A 20,214-nucleotide genomic window follows, 5' to 3' on the forward strand; every position below is an offset into this window, starting at 1 on the left:
TTGGTGAATGGGATCACTCAGGTTGAGCTTACACTCACCAGAAATTTCATAGGGTGAGCTTCCTTGGGGTGAGACTGGCCTCCAATAGTGAAGGAGTATAAATCAGACAGATAAACCCAGAAATGTCCTTTCCTTGAGGTTCTACCTGGAAAAAAAAACCCGGGCCAGCATTTTATGAGGTGTCCTGGGACCCCTCCCTCATGCTTATTCTGGCTTTGGGGTTGCACTTCCACTCCTGGGGCTGGGCATGCTCCTGTGCTGGGTGCAGGAGGCAAAGGGACCTATGACAAGTAAACAAAAAATCCCAGGAGCAGAGCAAGAGGCCATCTGGGGTTTACAATATGTACTGGGTGACCTGTGTCACCCAGCAGGAGTGGTGGGTGCTCTCTGGAGAGGGGCTGGCTGAGCAGAAGGCCTTGGAGAAATGCCATAAATAGGTATGGAGGAGTGTTTGTCTTGCATCTTCTCTCTCTGGATCAGAGTTCTTCTCAGTGAGCCAGGGCAGGAAATGCTTTTAATTACCAGAGAAGGAAAATAAAATAAATGAAGAGGTGGTGGAGGAAGGAATGGATGAAGCACAGAGCTGTCCTGGGGCACGTCTCCATTCATGCATGTCCAGAGAGCCAAAGGCACGGGCACACAGCTGGGTCTGGTGTGTGGATGTGCACAGACAGGGCAATGTGGAGCGAGGCTGGGAGAGCTGGGAATGTCCAATCTGGAGAAGAGAAGGCTCCAGGGAGACCTTAGAGCCCCTTCCAGTGCCTAAAGGGGCTCCAAGAGACCTGGAGAGGGACTTTTTGCAAGAACGTGTAGTGATAGGACAAGGAGGAATGGTCCTAAGTTTAAGCAGGACACGTTTAGATTGGATATTAGGAAGGAATTGTTCCCTGTGAAGGTGTTGAGGCCCTGGCTCAAATTTTCCAGAGAAGCTGTGACTACTCCATCCATGGAAGAGTTCAAGGTCAGGTTGGACAGGGCTTGGAGCAACCTGGGATAGAGGAAGGTGTCCCTGCCCGTGTCAGGGGGTTGGGACTAAATTATTTTTAAGGTCTCTTCCAACCCACCCATGAACAAATCCCAGTGCTGAGACTCCCATGGGAAGCCCCAGAACCTCCCCACACACAGACCCAGGATGTGCTGCTTCCCGCTCAAGGGAGGGCGACCATGGAGACCTTCAGTGTGCAAACTCACTGCAGGAACAAGAAAGAGGCTGACTCATCCTTCAGCCTTTCCCTGCTTCTCCCATAATGTGCCATGAGGCCTCTCTGTGCCTCCTGGTGCACTTCAGGAGGAGATGGCTTTGTTTATACTTGTGGGATCCTTCCCACAAAAGTAAAATTGCCGTTACTCCCCCCAGAGCCAATGCACACTGAGGGATTCCCCAGAGTGCCTTGAGAGCTTGGTGGGAAAGGACAAACCTGCGTGGTTTGGGGCTCTGAGGGGACAAAGAAAGGTCTTGCTCTGAGGTTGCACTCAGCCAAAGCTGTCCCCAGACCCCAAAAGAATGTGGGACGTGCATCCCTCTGCCCCACCCTCCACAGCACAGACTTCTCCTGCTCCATACAATGCTTCTGATCTGCTTTAACTCCAGTTTGTGCTTGACTGGTGGTTTGAACCCCTCCTAGGGACCTCCAGCTCTTCCTCAACGCTCTCTCCATTCTCTGTTGTGAGGCTTATCATGCAGCATCTTCCCCTTCAGCATCCACACTTTTTTGGGGGGGCTTTTACTGGAGAGTTATGGTTTTGGAGACTTTTGGCTGCTCCTCAACTCCTTCCTTCCCCACATCCCAGCTCAGGTGTGGTACCTGTGCACAAACCCCGTGCAGGGTTTGAAATACACTCTTGGCTCCCGTATTTCCCATTCATCTCTCTCCATTTTCCACCCTGGGGGCTGTTTCCCATTACACCAAGACCCTCAGGTGTGTTTTTGAGGAGCAGAGTCCCTCCAAGGGGGGTGCTGTGATGCTGAGCTGCCTCTCCCTGTCCAGTGCTCAGTGCAGTGGGTAATTGTGGCTGTTCTGCTTTCGAGGACCATTCCACGGAGGAAGTCCTCACTTCGAAAGGCAGCACTCACAGAAATGACAACTTTGTCTACCTTACATTTTAATTAAAACTCCAAGTATTCGCCTTCGCCCCCGCTCCTTCCCTCCCCACCTTTTTCCATCCAGATCCTCCTGCTGCAAATGAACATCCAGTGTCACCTGGGGACAAAGCATTAATTCAGCAATTAAATAATTGAATGCTCCTCTGGCAAAATGAACTATCTTCTGCCTTTCTTGTGTTTTACCACTTTTTTTTTCCCTTCTTTCCCCCCCCGCTTCTTTCTTCTTCCCTCTGGTGAGATAAGGCAGCCATTCTTGAAAGCAGTTTTAAATATTCATGTTTTAATTAATGGACTTTATTGCATGAACTCTATATAAGGTAATAAAAAAAGACTGCCTGAGGCACAACACATTTTTTTCCCTGTTGTTTGTTCTTGAAGGGAACTAAGAAATAAAAAGCTTAATATGTTTCTTTAACAAACATTAGAAAGATACACAGAAACGACAGCCATTGGTCATTTAGCCAATGGGGCCTCCCCAACCCATGGGCTCCTTAGGATTGTGGAGCAGGATGTAAATAAATGGGAATCTTGGAGGGATTGATCCCTTCAGGTTCTGCCACGGGCACATGTCAGGGGGCTGCATCTAGAGATGCACAGGAGGGCATGGAGGCAGACCTGGAATTATCCAGCTGTCAAGAAAGCTGGAGAGGGATTTTTCACGAGGGCTTGTAGTGATAGGACAAGGAGGAATGGCCTTAAGTTGGAGGAGGATGGACTTAGATTAGATATTGGGAAGAAATTCTTTGCTTTAAGGGTGGTGAGGACCTGGCACAAGTTGCCCCAAAGAGGTTGTGGACTCCCCATCCCTGGAAGTGTCCAAGGCCATGCTGGACAGGGCTTGGAGCAACCTGGGATAGTGGAGGGTGTCCCTGCCCATGGCAGGGGGTTGGAACTGGGTGATTTTAAGGTCCCTCCCAGGTCAAACCATTCCCATGATCCAGGGCCCTTCAGGGCTGTGAGTGTTTGAAGCTGAAGAAAATCATTGGCTGCACCTGGAAAGTGAATTTGTTGTTTTTGTTTTAGATGTTGTTTTTGAAAAAATAAAACAGAGGGAGAACCTGGACCAGCCAGCTCACCCAATACTTCTGGTCTGAAAAACCCAAATATTGATTGCACATTTCTGCTCTGGATTTTTGCTTTTATCGAAGGCAAACAAGCCGATAGAATGCATGAATTCACAAAACATCTGGTCTTGCCACTTATGCATTCTTGCCAGAAAAAGAAGAAAAATAATGTTAGTTTAAACTTCATTCCATGTGGGTGTTTTCTTATGGTGCAGCATGCTGAAATTAGTTTTATATTGGGAGTGTGTCATCTGTACTGCGTGACATGGGCTCAGCACTCAATTTAGCTTAGTCTTGTGATGGGAGGGGTCTAAAGATGCTGGTCCAGAACCTTGTAGGAGAGCCAAAGCTCTCATCCTTCATCTGCCCATGACCTTGAAGAAGTCGAGGCATTTTTGCACATGGTTTTCACCCTCCTATTCTTTTCTTCCTTTATTCTGACTCAGATCTTGAGAGCAATTGGCATCTTTTAGGAAACAGATGCACAATGCTGAGCACCAGCACTCCCTGAGCTGTGATGATGGCTCTTAGCAAATCTGGATGGAAATAGTTGTAATAGTCAATAAATACTCCAGTGGTTGGTATGATTAAAGTCTGGTTATGGAGTTGCTTCTCTTTTAGGAAAAGAATCATCTCATAAATTATGACACCCTGGCATTTACTGTAGAAAGAGAGGGAATGTCCAGCATTGAAGGAGGCAGGTGGGTGGTACAGAGAAAATATCTCTGGTGGCCCAGTGTAGGTTTTCAGTGCTTCAGTGATAAAATACGTTGTGCCCTGAGGATGCCTCTATCCATCACACTGATTACTCCATTTGCTGCCTGCCTAATGCTGAATTTTTTCAACCTAAATCAAGAAAGAACCAGAGTTCATTCTTTGCTGCTGAGGTGCAAAGGTGGGGTCACTCCTCAGCTGACCTGAAGGGCTCTGATTTTACACCAGGGCGAGCAGGGACAGAAGTTAATTGGTCTTAATAATAATTTGTCTAATGGAAAAAGTCTCCATTCCATCTTCTGAAGGTGCTGTCACCTCTGTGATGCTCCATTTGTGGAGGTGAAAACACTGGGCTGTTCTTGTTTGTGCTCTGGTCATGGCTGGGGCATCTGCTGCTGTTCTGGATGTGAGCCAAGGGTGGGCAAGTCAAGATTATTCTCTGATAATGGATCCACACTCCTCACTTGTGCATCAGCACAGCTGGAGGTGCTTCAACAAAGGAGCTGGAGAGACCATTAAGAGGAGTGAGTCCAGACTGAAAATTCTTGCTCACTGCTCAAAATCTTTACTGACAGCAGTGTGAGGAGGCAGGGAAGCTCAGATTTGGGCAGATCAGGTAATGACAGGCATTCATTTGCCAGCACATGTGTCCTAGGACGTGCCATTCTCCAAGCTCAGTTTGATCATAACCCTCATTACTGTATCTGGGACATCCAGTGCAGTAAATGGTTTGCTGATCTCTTTGTGCCACGAGCTCTGTCTCTCAGCTCTGATTTGAGCTGACTGACTGAGCAGCAGAGGAACTCAGCTCTCACAGCCCGTGTGAGGCAGTGAGTAACTCCAGCTGGCCCCAGTGGAGACGTTCACTCCTCAGCAAGTCACCCTGAGCTCCCCTCTGAGCCAACAAAGAGCTGCTCCAGGAGGTGGGTGGTGGGTGTGAGGGCAGGCCCTGACCTATCCCAAAATAGGCCTCAGAGGGAAGGAGTCAGGATCTTTTAGCAAGGAAACTGGATAGTGGAGGAGGATGAGGAGTGGTTATGGGTGACATTGTTTTAGTTATTTGTGTGGGGTTTTTTTTTGTATTTTCATCCCTTTTCACCCTCTGCAGTATTTCTTTTATGAGAGAACAAGCATTACTGTCATGCTACTGTTACATACCAGTACTTCAGCTGTACCTGGAAAATTGACTATTACAATTATATCTTCGGTTTCTTGCAAAGTTAGGCCTTGCAGTGTTAGCTCAAGAGCTGGAATCCAGCTTTACTAGATTGAAAAGAAAAGCAATGTGATGCTTATCCTTTGACAGGAGAACAGGAGGAGGACATGACTGTTCATGTCACAGTTGGAGCACAGCTTTGCACTGGCTCTAACTGAAATTATTATCTTTGGGATGAAATGGGGTACCACCTGACCTTGCTGGCTCCTCTCCATCCCCTTTCCAAGAGAGGTTTTCCTGTGGGATCTATCCCTAAGGGCTGGAGCCCAAGAGCACTGCAGGCAGAACGTTACTGAAGCCTGTGCATCCCACAGTATTCCTCCACTGCTGAGGCCTATCTTTCCACAGCACTAAAGGCAACAAAGAAATCAATAATTAAAATTGAAAACAGGCTCTCAGTAAATCTAAACCTTTGAGAGGTTTCCCCTTTCATGGTTGCTGAGATTTGCTCTCACATCACCCTCAGCAAATCTTCAGGTTATCCTCCTGCCTACCCCCTCTTCCTGAGCATCCTCAGGCCTTGCCTGGAGGTTGTGTTCCCCACCCTCTTGTTGCTCCCTTCCTTTCAAGCCTGACCTCTTATTGCAAGGATTCCATCTGGAATCTTCCTTACCCACACCTTTCCGTGCCTAATTTGGAGCTGGGCTCAGCAATGAGCTCTGGCTCACAGCAGGACAGAGGAGATGTTTCTTCATCTGGGATTAAGGAGATCCAACCCTGTGAGAAGGGTGGAGTTTGTGCTGACACACCTGGTTCTGTTCATGCTCAGTTTGGACCAGCACTGGCAGCATTTTCAGCCTCATTGCACGTGATTTTCACACTGCAGGAAGGGCTGGGACCAGCTCACACAGCCCAGTGCGCCAAGCCTCTCCTTCCTTCCTCAGCAACATTGGATGGGGAACTGGTGTAACTTAAAAAATAAAAAAATAAGGTTTTTTTTTAGTCATTTACTTGGTCTGATTGGTTGTGAGGACCCACAGGCAGCTATGCTGTCACAGGAGGGGTGATGCAGAATAAATGCCAGGGGTGCAAATTAAAGCCTCCACAGCAGCTGTACACAGGGAGTTGTATCCTTTGGGGAATTTCTGAGACCCTAGTGAGCAAAAATCATTCTGGGCTGGCCCTGAGGGGGGTGCTTTGGCCTCCCCTCCTTTCTCTGAGCAAGGTCTTGGCCTCCCCCACATCAGCACCAGCAATATTGCAATGTGTGGTCAGTGACTCTGCTCATTATCCCGATGAAAACCAACTGCAAGGGAGAAAAACGGGGATGAGCTTGAATTTGGATCCTTGAGGGGGCCCAAAGCATGGAGCAACCCCTGAACTGTCAGAAAGGAGGCACAAGGATGGTGTCTCCTGGCCACAGCCTGCCCTGAGGTCTGGATAAGCTGCCTGCAAAGCTCCAGCCCTTTGGCTCTGCCCCTGCAGCTGAGTCACCAGCCATCCCTTTTGTTTGCATTCAGTGTAGATCTTGTTAATTGGCTCTTTCATTCCTCTAATTAAATGTAAATGCAGAGTGGATCATTAAGCGGGCATACAGGAGCCCTCTGAATAAAGCAGGTTTCAGCTGGAGGAGGAAGCACAGGAATCAGGTTTTCCTCTGCCCCGTTTACTCCAGGTCTCTCTGGTAGAGGTGTTTCCATCCCAAAGGAGCTTCCCTGCTCTTTTGCTGCTGAAGACCTCCTCCTGTGGGTGGGAAAGGGATTTCGTGGTGACTGCGGGGTGCTCCAAGGCCAGCAGCAATGAGCCAAACCTGGCTGTCTTCCCTCTGTTTGCAGTCTACTGTGTTCCCTAGTCCTCCCTCCTGAGTTTTCCAGATTTCCCTGCTTGGATGCAGCATCACCAGGGAGGTTTGGAGCAACTTCTTGGGGCACCTTTTGGCTACTGCCAGCCCTACATTGTGCCAGCTCGGGTGTGATGGTGTTCACGGCCTGGTTTTGTCCTGGCAGCATCCTGCTGGCCAGGATGGAGGAGGGTTAAGCATTCCTTGCTGCTGGAGCCTGTCTCTGATGCCTTGTGCTCGGCGGAGCGGTGACGCAGCTGCGCAGCGTGGCCGGATCTGTGGGCGATGGGAACAGATGGCATTTGCTCCTCTGAAAGCAAAGCTCTCCCTTCTCTCAGGGGGTAAAGTGATGTTTTCTTCCCTGCAGGGCTCAAATCTGTCCCTGGTGTGCTGCTCTTGGCTAGCTCGGGGCATTAAAGGAGAGGGTTTTGCTCCTGTTGCTGATCAGTGTTGGATGCCCTGGATCCTGCTGGAAGCAGGGGTTGTGGGGGATGGGTGGAGTGGGGTGTTTGTCCAGGATGTCTTTCTGAGGCTCAGCAGATATTCTGAACGAGCAAGAGTGACCTGGCCCCAAACTTTAGTGGACTTCAAGGAGCTGAGCTTGGCAGCTGGATGCTCAGTCTGTGACCGGCTGGATCAGCTTTCTGGAAGAAGTTGGGATTTGGAGGCCATTTAGGGATGGACACCTGGCTTTCTGTCATTATAAGTGCTCCAGAGCATGAATTTCTTCACTGTGAAGGTGTTGAGGCTTTGGCACAGGGTGCCCAGAGAAGCTGAGCATCCTTAGAAGTGTCCAAGGCCAGGTTAGACAGAGCTTGGAGCAACCTGATCGAGCAGAAGGGGGTGGAATGAGATGATCTTTAAGGTCTTTTCCAACCCAAACCATTCCATGTTCCTGTGGGCACAGCTCCCCAAAGCATGGAGGATGCAGGGGAAGGGCAGGTGATGCATGCACAGCAGAGTTCTGCAGATCCAGGTGATTTCCAGTGGGTGCATGGAGCCAGGGGGACAAAAAGGGTCTGGCATGCTGGGTTAGAGGATTAAAGCCATGTCTGAAGCTGTGTGTTCATCTTTGGGGCCACTCCATAAAGTTTGGGGGCAGCAGGAAGGGACGGAACATTTACCACAACCAGCTTAGGTCAATGTGGTTGTGGGGCCTCACTGGGAGAGACAACTGCACCCTCCAAAATGCCACAGCTCTGCCCTCCCAAATGCCACATCTCAGCCCAGGACAGAAGTTGCCATTTGGTTAAACGCAGCCACGCTGCAGAAGAAATGAGTTTGTCACATTGAATCAAGGCAGCGGGAAGAATTCCCAGACCCCCGCGATGACTCCGAACCTACGCCGTGTCCCCTTCAGCGCTGCGCATCCCGGGAAGCCGCAATCCCCTCCTGCGAGCCTGGTCCTGTGTCACAGCCCATCAGGTTCCCTGGACCCAGGGGTGAGCTCAGGTCATGGGGAAGGGACTGGCTCGCTGGGTTTCTTCCTCTCCAGGATCCAGGGCAGCCGCGAGCGCGCGGCTTTTCCTCCGCTTTGCTTCCTCCCACGACGCGCTGGCCCCAGGGGGGCTTTGCTGCTCTCGCATGGCCTGGTGGGATAATTATCAGGGGGATGAGGAGCCCAGGGAAGATCCACGGTGCCGTGGAGAGCTCTCCCTGCTTCCAACCTGGAGGGGAGCAGGGGGAGGAAGCAGTTGACCTTTTTTTCTGCTCGGCTGTGCCCTGCTCCTCCGAGCAGATGCTGCTCTCACTCCGGGAGACACTCAGCCACCAGGAGCTGAGCTCTGGAGCCAGGGCTCTGCAAATGCAGCCTCTCCGAGGCCACTGCTGGTGGGATGTGGTGTCCAAGCCCTTCTGTGAGGAGGACTGAATGGATTTTATACCCCTCAAGTGACTCTCCCTGGTCTCACATAATGGAGGAAAGGGACTTCTGGTCTCTGCTCGTGGGTGCCCAGCATGTCTTTGGGCAAGAAATTTAATGTCTTTGTGCCTCAGTTTCCCCAGGTGAATAAAGGATTTAAATATCTTTAAAGCTTTCAGAAAGAGGTTAGTAGGAAAAAGCAATTTCTTTCTTTCTTTCTTTCTTTCTTTCTTTCTTTCTTTCTTTCTTTCTTTCTTTCTTTCTTTCTTTCTTTCTTTCTTTCTTTCTTTCTTTCTTTCTTTCTTTCTTTCTTTCTTTCTTTCTTTCTTTCTTTCTTTCTTTCTTTCTTTCTTCTTTCTTTCTTTCTTTCTTCTCCTCTCCTCTCCTCTCCTCTCCCTTCCCTTCCCTTCCCTTCCCTTCCCTTCCCTTCCTTCCCTTCCCTTCCCTTCCCTTCCCTTCCCTTCCCTTCCCTTCCCTTCCCTTCCTTCCCTTCCCTTCCCTTCCCTTCCCTTCCCTTCCCTTCCCTTCCCTTCCCTTCCCTTCCCTTCCCTTCCCTTCCCTTCCCTTCCCTTCCCTTCCCTTCCCTTCCCTTCCCTTCCCTTCCCTTCCCTTCCCTTCCCTTCCCTTCCCTTCCCTTCCCTTCCCTTCCCTTCCCTTCCCTTCCCTTCCCTTCCCTTCCCTTCCCTTCCCTTCCCTTCCCTTCCCTTCCCTTCCCTTCCCTTCCCTTCCCTTCCCTTCCCTTCCCTTCCCTTCCCTTCCCTTCCCTTCCTCTCAGATGGATATTTGGAAGAAATTCTTCCCTGTGAGAGTGCTGAGGCCCTGGCACAGGTTGCCCAGAGAAGCTGTGACTGCTTCATCCCTGGAAGTGTCCAAAACCAGGTTGGACAGGCCTTGGAGAAACCTGGGATAGTGGCAGGTGTCCCTGCCCATGGCAGGAGGGTTGGAATTAGGTTGGAATTAGGATAATCAAGATCCCTTCCAACCCAAATGAGATGATCTTTAAGGTCCCTTTCAGCCCAAGCCATTCCATGATTCTATGATTCACATCACAGGACTTTGATTCTATGATTCACATCACAGATCTTTCATTTCCTTTTGAACCTTCTTCTAATTCCTAATTAGACATGGGAGGATATTCTCACCCACTTGAAAAGTTTTGTCTTAAATTTCCTGCCCTTTTATTTCTCCAAACCCTTTAAAAATCTCCTCCTAACTCCCCCAGCAGTGACACACTTCCAGTTCTTGTCTTCCTGCTCCCCTTCAAAATGGGTCTAGCAGGAATGTCCCACACAGAACATCGAGTTCTGTTAAAAGAGTTTCCCTCTTCTATTTAAAAATACAGAAAAAATCCCAGATACTTCCATGAAAAATTTGTCTTTAGGTCAGGAAACAACTTAGATATTCTAAGAAAAAGAGTTTTAGGGAACTCCTACCATCAAATGCCCTGATGAAACCTCTTTGCTCTGCTCTGTGCTGAGGTCTTGGTTCTGCTGCTCTGCTGTCACTGGATTTTGTGAGGGGTTTTTGTGGATTTGTTTTGTTTCATTTTTCTTGCTCCTGAGCAAGATCCTATCACAGAGGTGCTGGAAAAGCATCTTCATCCTGGAGATCTGCTTGCCTGGGGTATGAAAGTTCTGGAACAATGACAGCTGGAGCGTGGCTTTCCCAAAACCACTGTAAATTGGAAACTGGGGTGTTCCACATCAGCGAGCCATGGGAAGATGAAGTTCAGGAAAAATAATTCATGTTATTCATTACTTATGAAACTCTTGTTCATCTTCTGAGGTCTTGGTAGCTCTTCCATTTGTAGATTTTTAAGCCCCACCAACAGTGTTGTTTTAGGATATTTATTTGTTTGTTTAAGGGCATATAGTGACAGGACAAGGGGGAATGGCCTTAAGATGAAGGAGGACAGGTTTAAATTGGATATTGGGAAGAAATTCTTCCCCGTGAGGGTGGTGAGGCCTTGGCACAGGTTACCCAGAGAAGCTGGGACTGCCCCATCCCTGTCCAAGGCCAGGTTGAACAGAGCTTGGAGCAGCCTGGGATAGTAGAAGGTGGGTTGGAACAAGATTAACATCTCTTCCAACCCAAACCATGCTAGGATTCCATGATTCTCTGCTGGTTGGGGACTTGGGAAGTGCTTTAGAACTTCTACCTGAAAAGCACAGTCCAGATGGAGCCCAGGGTAGCCTGGAGAGGGCCTGTGGGTGTTCCAGGCTGGGTGAGTTGGAGGGCTCGCTAGACAAGGAATGACTTATCCTTCCCACTTGTCCCCAGCCTGAACGATGTTCCTGTAAGCTGATGCACAGAGAAACAGCACCAGTAACAGCTGAAAATGTGCATCATTCCCACAGATTCCTGTCATGACAACTGCAGGTCTGCTTTCCATGCTCCCTCTTCCCCCTCCAAAATTGGCTCCTGCTGTTGCCCAGACAGGGTGGGGATGGAAAGATCTGGCTGAAAAATCTGTCCCCAGACCAGTCTGAAATGTTCTGTAACACTGATGATCAACTTTTAAAATTTGCTGTATCAAGACTCAAGAGCCAGAACCACCTTTGGACTGGCTCATCCATCCCTAGGCAGGAGCTACTCAACCCACCCCTAATCCTTACCCAGTCCAGCCCTAATAATCTGTTCTCCAAAAGCAGTGAAGGAGCTACCACATCCAGGCTTATTCCTGTGTTTTGTGGGTGTTTGGGAATACAAAAAATTTCCCCAGGTTGGATGGGGCTCTGAGCAATCTGGGCTGGTGGAAGGTGCTCCTGTCCATGAATTCCATGGTCTTTAAATGGAATTAGATGGTCTTTAAGGTCCCTCCCAACCCAGGTGCTCGCTGTGGGGTCACCACATCTCGAGTGCTTTTTTCACAGCCTCCTTCATGCAGAGATCATCTCAGAGCTGACACAGGAGGAGCCTCCCTTCTCTCCCATGAAATCCTTGCAGGAGACTGTCACTGCCTCGGAGTTTGAGCTGCTGAACTGAAAAAGGAACAAAGGAGTTATTTGCAGGATACGTGTTGGGAAGAGATTAAACCTGACAACTCAGCTACGGAGCCTTCCCCAGGCGAGGAGAATGTACAGAACTGAATTCTATTTTCCCTCTTCCCCAGCTGCTGGAGGAAGGCTCATCCCCTGAGTTCCTGGGTTGTAACCCTGTTAACAACCTCTCAGTAATTAGTGAGGTCCCTCAGCACTCATCCTTCATGGTCATGGCTTGATCATCAGGTGGGGACTGGGGGGAAATCCCTTTTGGAAGGAGTCCTTCCCAGTCCCAGCTGGGATGATGCTGAGTCAGTACTTGAAGTGATTGCTCAGGACCTGTCAGGAACAGCCAGAGCTGCACTGCTCCAGCCAAGGGCGTTTATTATCCTTCACAATCCTTGTTTTTTAGAGATGTGTCTCTTCTGACTTCCAAAGCAATGCACTCTTCCTGCTGTACCTGTAAAGTCCACCTGAGTTTGGGCAAATGTCAGGGCAGGGTGACAACCCCTTGGTTTGGGGAAGGTAAGGAAAAAGGAAGGCCAGGACACTGGCAGGAGGTTGCCAAACTTTTCTACTCCACTCTAAAAAACTAGCCCTGATGTAAGCAGAATGACTGAAACCTCAATTCCAGCTCCTCTCAGCTGAAGGAGTTTTAGGTGATCCTTATTTTCCCATCAGGTTAATTGAGATGTAGGGTGATGCTAAACAAAGTGACCATTTCTCATCTCCAGTGCCCCAGACCATTCAGCTGGGGCAAAGAACAGGCTGTAAGGACAGACTGACCCTTCCTCATCCCACAGACAAACTGATCTCATTCAAAATGGTATTTTGGACTTCCCCTAGGCTGCAGCCTGCCCGGGATATCTCACGAGGACCGGGACAATTGCTTCCCTGCTCCTGAGCTCCGGGCCTGGGGCCATCCTCAAGCCCTGAATGATCTGCATCGATTCTCCTCCCCCAGATGCCACAAAGGTTCCCCTTTGCAGATCCTTGTCTCCTTGGTAACTGAACTACATCAAATCGCAACGGGCTGGAGCTCATCAGCCTGCAGAGCCCGAGCTGTGAGAGGGGAAGGAGGGGGAAGGATGGGGAAGGATGGAGGAAGCTTTGGTCTGGCTTATGAGGAACATCTCACAGGCAGACCCACTAAATCCCACTGGGATTTTTCCCAGCTTCCAGCTCTTGCTGCAGCTCCCGTTTGTGACAGGTCTAACAGCTCACCCACCCCTTCCCAACATTCTCTGAGGAAAACTTTGGTGTCTTCAGGCACTGCCCCATCCACTCCCGATGGATCCCACCAATCTCTCTCCAATTGTTTTGAGCCCTTCTTGCTCCTGCACAAAACTTGATTATGGGGAGTAGGGGACATGGCCCAAAGTTAAACCCACAGTATGTGTTTAATTCTCCCCTCTGGCTGTGGGTGAAAGTGCTTCTGTGGGGATGTTGTTGGGTTTTCTTTCTCATTTTGGTTCTCTTCCCTTCCCCTGTTCGGTGTAACTTTGGTCTTCTTTCAGCATCCCTGCGCTGTTTGATTTGCCAGCAAGTCTGGAAGGTCAGGCTAATTTTGGCTTTAAATCAGAAACAGCAGAGGAAAATGGTACAAAACAGTGAAGATTGGTTTATCCCTGCCAAAATTAATCACTCTGCTCCAGGCATCTTTTCCATTTCTTCTTCCCTCCAGGTCTTCTTTCCCTCTCATTCACCTTCAGAGTCTAAATCTCCTCTTTCCCTTCCAAGTGGACCCCAGCCCAAAAGTCACCTTGCAGACCCTGTCACCCTGATATTCAGTGTCTGAAAACTCAGACCCAAGACAGAGGAGGAAAAAACCAAAACCCAAACATCTCAAACTTGAGTGAGCATGCAGTGATCACAATTCCTCCATCTTCAGAAGGCTGGGCAGAAGAAAAGGAAATCTCTTCAAAATACTGCTTTGCTTTTAGTATATTTTTTATAAATATTCATATATTTGGGTTATTTTATTTTTTTTTTCCTGGCGATGACTTCAAGGGGTAGAAGTCAGTATGGGCAAAGGCATTTAGAAGTGCAAGGAACCAAAGTATCAACTCCTTCTGATGCAATTCCTTTACAAACAGCATCAGTTGTACTTTTGGAAGGACATCATTAGACAAGTATTTTCCCTCCAGCCCCTGGCAAAAAGTCAACATTTGCATTTAAATAGTTCTTTTGCTACCAAACACAGGCGTGTTACAGAATAGCTGCACGGAGATAAAGATTCCTTTAAGACAGAGAGAGAGGGGGGGGGAAATCTTAACCTCAGTGAAAGCCCAGCCCATTTCCCATGTGCTGTCAGCAGAGGAGAGGTTATTTATGCATCCCAGAATGTGCCCGCTGAGATATAATCTACTGCTCTCAGGAGCCTCTGCTTGCTGGAGGTGGAATTATAAGAATTAAAAATTACAAGCGTAAAACAAGGCCAGTCTAAAATGAAGTATTACCCAGTGGGTGTAAATAATTCATGGGCAAAATAACCCTCCTGGGTCCCCCATTGATTCATCTCACTCCACGGATGCAGGGAGGAATAATCTGTTGGAAGGGCGTTGGAAATCCTCCACGGTGCTTTCAAGGGGCCGGGGTGGTTTCTGAGGGGCTCTTGGCCATGAATGGCTCCGTAGGGAATGACCAGTGATGGCACAAAATGGACTTTCCTCTGATAATAAAACCTTTCTCGTAGCTGACCAAGGGAAAAGAAAACACCCTTTGGTGAAGGTAAAAAAAAAAATAAATTAAAAAATCGTGTTTTACTACTGTTCTCCAAGCAGCGAGCACCAGTCATTTGCCCTTCATGTGCAGAGATCCCTGAAGGACCCACCAAATTTTCCTGGCATATATTGCCATATTTCTCTGGCAAATATTTGCCTTTCAGCACAACCAAATCTCTTTCCAATGGAAAAGCCTGGCTTTTAGGAAAGGTTTTTTCTAAGTCTGCTGAGTGCAGGCTGGCTCTGTTTGAGGTTAGAGGTGGAGTGTGGATGAGGGGTGAGAAGGACCTGTGAACTCCACAGGAGCAATGTTTGGGATCATAATGGAAAAGTCGGGATGGGAGCTGGCTGTCACCTCTTTTCTGAGTGCCTGGGACATGATGGACCAGGCAGCACTGGGTTAATGGTTGTGTCACTGAAACTGCAGGAAAAACAGAAATTCTCCAACATTTTTTAGTGTTGGAGAATCAAGGCATTACTTTATTCTGGCCAAGATGTGCAACAGAAATAATTTCATCCACACATTGCCCGGGTTGTGCAGAGAAAATCCTTCAATCACACATGAATTTTACTATATTTTTCACATGCTTACATAGTCAAAACCCAGAGAAATTCACTGGTTCAATGTTCATTGGTCCCAAGTTACACAGTTCTTAGTATTTGTGTTCCTATTGGAACCAATATGACCACCCTTCCAGGGAAGAAATCCCTAAAATCCAGTCTAAACCTCTCCTGGCTGATTTAATTGTACCTGATTATTTGTTTTGCTCCTCATCTCACCAGTGTGTCTCCCTAGCAGGGTTTTTGTCTGTGCTGGAGTTTAAGTGCTAGACCAGAGTGTTTCCTTCTGGGAAGGTTTCATTTTGTGTGATGTTTTTTATTAGTCCATGCAGTTGTGTGTTTACAGCAGTATAGATGTGTGGAAATGGTGAGGAATTAATGAATTTTGGGATGTTTTATGGGGAAAAAAATCCTTTCTCATGCACATCTCCCAAAAGCTGTTGCTCTCTCAGTCACCACTAATCAGACCAAAGGACCCAGTGCATTGTCCTGCCTGGGTTTATCACTTATTCGACTTTTCTTGGTGCACATTTGGTGTCTTCCAATAATTCTTTTTATTTTTTGAGCTGGTTGAGGAAATTTCCCCACTTTGTTTTCCAGGGAGAAATGCTGGAGTGAGGTTGTTTGTACCTGCAGTTTGTAGTAGCAGACGCTCCCCTGTTTTTCTTGGCTCTGCAAAGCTGGTGAACAAGTAAGGAAAAAAAGTTTCCTGCAAGTCAGAACCTGATTCTTGAGACAAGAAAAGGTTAATTACCTTAGGAGGAAGAGAAGAGCCAGAGGAGATACTGCTTGGACACCTAAGGATGCTTAAAGAACTTTGAAAAAGGAAATGAGTAAGAAAAGAAGGCAGTGTTTGAAAGGAGGGGACACAGCTCTGGCTACTGGGATTATTCATTCTCAAAGGAAACATAAACGAGCTAAACAAGGAAAATGCCACGCAGAGATCACACATTGTTTTTAAGGACAGGCCCCTAGACATGATCCCCACTGCTGAGCTGTGACCCAGCTCCCAATCAATCTCTCCTTCCTGAAATGTCACTAACCTGCACTTAAGTGCAATAAGCCTTCCCAGCCTAATTGAAATTCTGAGCCAGAGTCAGGAGACATTTGCTTCAAGTAGTGTTTTAATTGTCTGCTCCCCAGGCTGGTAACAGGATATTTTGTGCCTTGTATTATTCAGGGAGACACCAGAGCTCAACCTTTCCCTTCAGGCTTGTGCCCCTCCTGTCTTAGGTTGCTGTTCTGTTCTTTATTTGGCCTCTGCTCACGCATTACCTGCGTGGATCCTCGTGTGCCTGCTCAGCCAGGGATCAGAACCAGCCCATCTGCTTGGATGCAGCTTTTTGATTCCACTTTTTATCTAGAAATAGATAATTTCCAGGAGGCATCAGGCTGAAACCAGACCCCTGGGCTTCTGTAGCCTGGAGTTATCTTTTTTTCTTGGGTTTAAGACAACTCCTTTTTCCCAAGCACTTGTCATTATAACTTTCCATGCACCAGTTGCTGTAACCAGAAGATTATTCTGGCAGAGAATGGAGGAAGACTCAAACTCCCCGTGGCCTTTCCCTTTCCTCCCACAAGTGCTGCACTGAAGCCATCTCCAGAAACATGTACATAAAACCAGGTGGAAGTTATGGAGATCCCCACAAAACACTGGACAAGGCCAGGTATCCTCAAGAAGAGGTAAAATGACCCTTAATGACCATCTTAATCCTGGTCCTGTTGGCACTGGCTCAAACCCCAGTCTGTGCTGCAGTTTGGAGGAGCTGGGTGATTCATTCCCCTGTGAGAACCTTCCTGTCCTCCCCACGAAGGGGATCCTACAAATGCCCTACATAGGCTCAGCTACTCCATCATCTATGGACCAGAATCAAGCAGAACAAAAACCTTCCTTACCTGTCTTGTCTGTTTTATGTGGGCAGGCACCACACCTGTCTGAAGAAGTGGGTTTGGTTACAATCCTTTTCTGTTTGAGGTTGTGACTGTGGGATCTGGTGGGGTTTTTGGGCTACAACAGGCTTAGTAAAAACCACAGGGTTGTTTCCAGCTGGGATCTATGTCCATAGATCATGGCCACAAAGAGCAAAATTTGCCTTTCCTCTCCCAGTTTCAGCACCTTCCTACATCATCCTATTTCCCATCATTATCAGAGACTCTTCCATCTTGCAAACCAGGCAGAGGGAAGATGACTCTTTTGGGGTCATGCATGAAATTTCTGACAAGCCTGAGCAGACATCCAGCGTCCTGTGATGCTGCTGGTGCTGCCCCTTCAGAGGGCACAGCTCCCTGCGCACCTCAGGTGCCCTGGTTCCAGTTTGGTCTGCACAGAACCACCTGCAGGTCCTGTCCTGAGAGGGGACTGCCAAAGGGACATCTGGACGTGGCTGTAAGTCAGCAGGAGCAGGTGAGGTGCCTGGATAGAGCGAGTTCACCACCTGCCTGCAGCAGGCAGGGCTGTTCCTTCTCCTTTCGTACAGCTTTGGCTTGTGGGTCCTGCTCATTTTAACCACTTGTGGTTCTCTGCCTTCTCTCCTCCCTGATGAGAGAAGGATTTCTCTGACCAAAAAACATCCTCAGTGTCTGAGGAGGTCATTTGGTCTCCTTCTATAATCATCAGAGAGGAATGGGTGTTTCTAGCAACATGGCCAAATATAAAGTCTGTATTTTCAGAGTTCTTATTTTCCTCCTTTATTTATGAACTGACCAAGTGGCCAGATGTGCACCACAGAGCTCTAAAACCTCCTGGGTTGCTCACCTGGCAATGCCCTAGAGGGGGGTCTGGCATCTTGCAGTGAGCTCAGAATACAGATCAGGCTGCTTTTGTATTACTCCCCTTTAAATCCTGCTCTGCTGGGAGAAATGACCCTCGTGAGGGGAGGAAATTGTGTTTTATGTGTAATTGATTTGGAGTTCCTCAGAGCTCTGTTCTCCTGTCAGTGCCTGAAGAGCTGAGAGCTGCAGGCTGCAGAGGTGGAGACATGAGCTATGCCTGTTATTCATGGGGCTTCTTCTCACTCTTCCTAATAAGATGAACTCACAGTCTCTCCATTTCCTTTCTTTTATCACTAACGTTTTTGGGTGTAGCTTTACTGATACCTCACTCTCATTCCCATGCTGCCTTTTAAGACAGATTGTGAAAAAACAAACAAACAAACAAACAAACAAACAAAAAACCAAATACAAAACAAAAAAAAAACCACACAAAGGCTGATAACATTGAATTTGACACATTTGGACAGTTTTGGGAGGTGAAGCCCCTTCCCATAATCTTTCCTCATAACCCAGCTTTGCCAGCACCATTTCTTATGCTGAGCTCCTGTTTTGAAGTCCACACATTCTCTTAGCTCCCACCAGGAGACACCAGAAAAGGCTCAGCCTCCAAATTTGAACCCTTTATTTTTTGATCTATAAAGCTGGATCACTTGAATACCCCCCATGGAAAGTTTCTTGCAGTTTTGGTGGCAATAAATGCGTTGCTACTCCTCTGGTTTATCCCAGGAAACCTCAACAGGAAGTGCAAGGAGCACTTTGCTAAGAAGGAATGGAGATACACTGATACTTGCATCTCTTGAGATGTGCTACCCAGGACACAGCTGGCTGAAAAAGCAATTTTCACATTAGGGATGGGTAAAAGCCAAGACCAGGTGTGCAGGGCTGAGATATTTGCTTTGGTGGCAACAGCTGGGAAGTGCTGGAGCTAATCCTGGTGCTTGGGTAATGCCTAAAAATATCTCACAGATGTGTAAAACCCATGGAGTGTGCCCGATCTACACTTGGTCTTGCTAAACAGCTCGGCCAGTAGATGTTGCTCTTGGCTCATACTGATGTGCTCAAAAAAAAAAAAAAAAAAAAAGATGCATCCAACCTGAGACATTTGGGAAGCCTCTGAAGCCAGGCAGTGCTGATCCATCCTTCACCACCTTCCTGCTCTTGGCCTTCATGGGCCATCCCAGATGACCCCAGAGAAAAATAAAATGTGAGACAACTCCTCAGACAGCAGTCAGTGGTAATTAGTAGACACAATTATTAGAGGTTGTTTGCCTTGTGGGGAGTGAGAATTGCTGGCCAGTCAGTTGGTGTCTCTAGGGGAGGTTGCATTCATAGAATCACAGAATGGTTTGGGTTGGAAGGGACCTTAAAGATCACCCAGTTCCACCCCCTGCCATGGGACAGATCCTTCCACTATCCCAGGTTGCTCCAAGCCCCATCCAACCTGGCCTTGGACACTTCCAGGGATGGGGCAGCCACAGCTTCTCTGGACAACCTTTGCCAGTGTCTCACCACACTCTTGAGTGAAGAATTTCTTCTTAATATCTCACCTAAATCTCTCCTCTGTTATTTTAAAACTGCTCCTGCTTGTCTTGTCATTATCTGTCCATGTAAGAATTCACTCTCCCTCCTTTTTAAACCCTCTTTAACTACTGGAAGGCTGCAATGAGGTTATCCAAAAGGGATTTAGCCATGTTCCTCTTTTCATGGAGTGTTGTAGGAAAGGCAGTCACCTGGTCCACTGGCTCTCCATTCTGAACAGTCCTGGCAATCCAGGATAACACAACCACTCCTGACTCCTCTGAGCACCAGGGGCGCCAAAAGGGAAAAAGGAGGCAGGGAAATCTTCCACCATCTGTCTCCATCCTCTATTCTCATATAGATTAATTTCCAGTCAATCTGGGGAATGTGCTGGGAGGAAAACACCACCCTTGGTCCGCCCAGAACCCGCCTATTTGCTCAGACAATCTTGTAGCACAGGGATATTTGTCTGCTTCCCTCATAGAAAAAAAAATAGCTAATGCACATGATGATTAGCAATTAGGTAGGGTCAATAATTTGTAAAGTGGTCTGAATCCCTGTATATCTGTGACTAAACCCACTCCTCTCTTCCCTCTCCACACACACTCACCTCCCTCGCTCTGGAGCTCCAATCACAGCAGTGATTAGGCACTGCCTAGTGCAGGCTCTCAGGATCAAGGACTGTCTGTGACTGTTTTGCCTATGGAGTGCCAATCCCAGAGCAAGTCTCATTTTACTCAAGGCCTCTTAACCCTGCTGCAATATAAATGGCAAACAGGAAAAGTCATTTACAAATTCCTGGGTAAATGCTGAGCCTTGGTGGCATCTCCTCATCTGTGATGATTTAATCGCTGCTTTTCTTTTCTGAAGCAGCACCTCAGACCAAGGGAATTTCACATCAGATTTGTCTCTAGGAACAA

At 47.9% G+C, this 20,214-nt stretch overlaps 1 long non-coding RNA gene across 1 annotated transcript; it reads right to left on the reverse strand.

The window, feature by feature from the left end:
- Positions 1 to 18,381: 18,381 nt before the first annotated feature.
- On the reverse strand, positions 18,382 to 19,109 carry LOC128790254 (uncharacterized). The gene is made up of 2 exons (XR_008431675.1): positions 18,870 to 19,109; positions 18,382 to 18,601 (listed from the first exon to the last, which is right to left on the reverse strand). It is a non-coding gene; the product is annotated as an uncharacterized LOC128790254 (long non-coding RNA).
- Positions 19,110 to 20,214: the final 1,105 nt, after the last annotated feature.

Source organism: Vidua chalybeata, chromosome 1, assembly GCF_026979565.1.
Source record: "Vidua chalybeata isolate OUT-0048 chromosome 1, bVidCha1 merged haplotype, whole genome shotgun sequence".
NCBI lineage: Eukaryota > Metazoa > Chordata > Aves > Passeriformes > Viduidae > Vidua > Vidua chalybeata.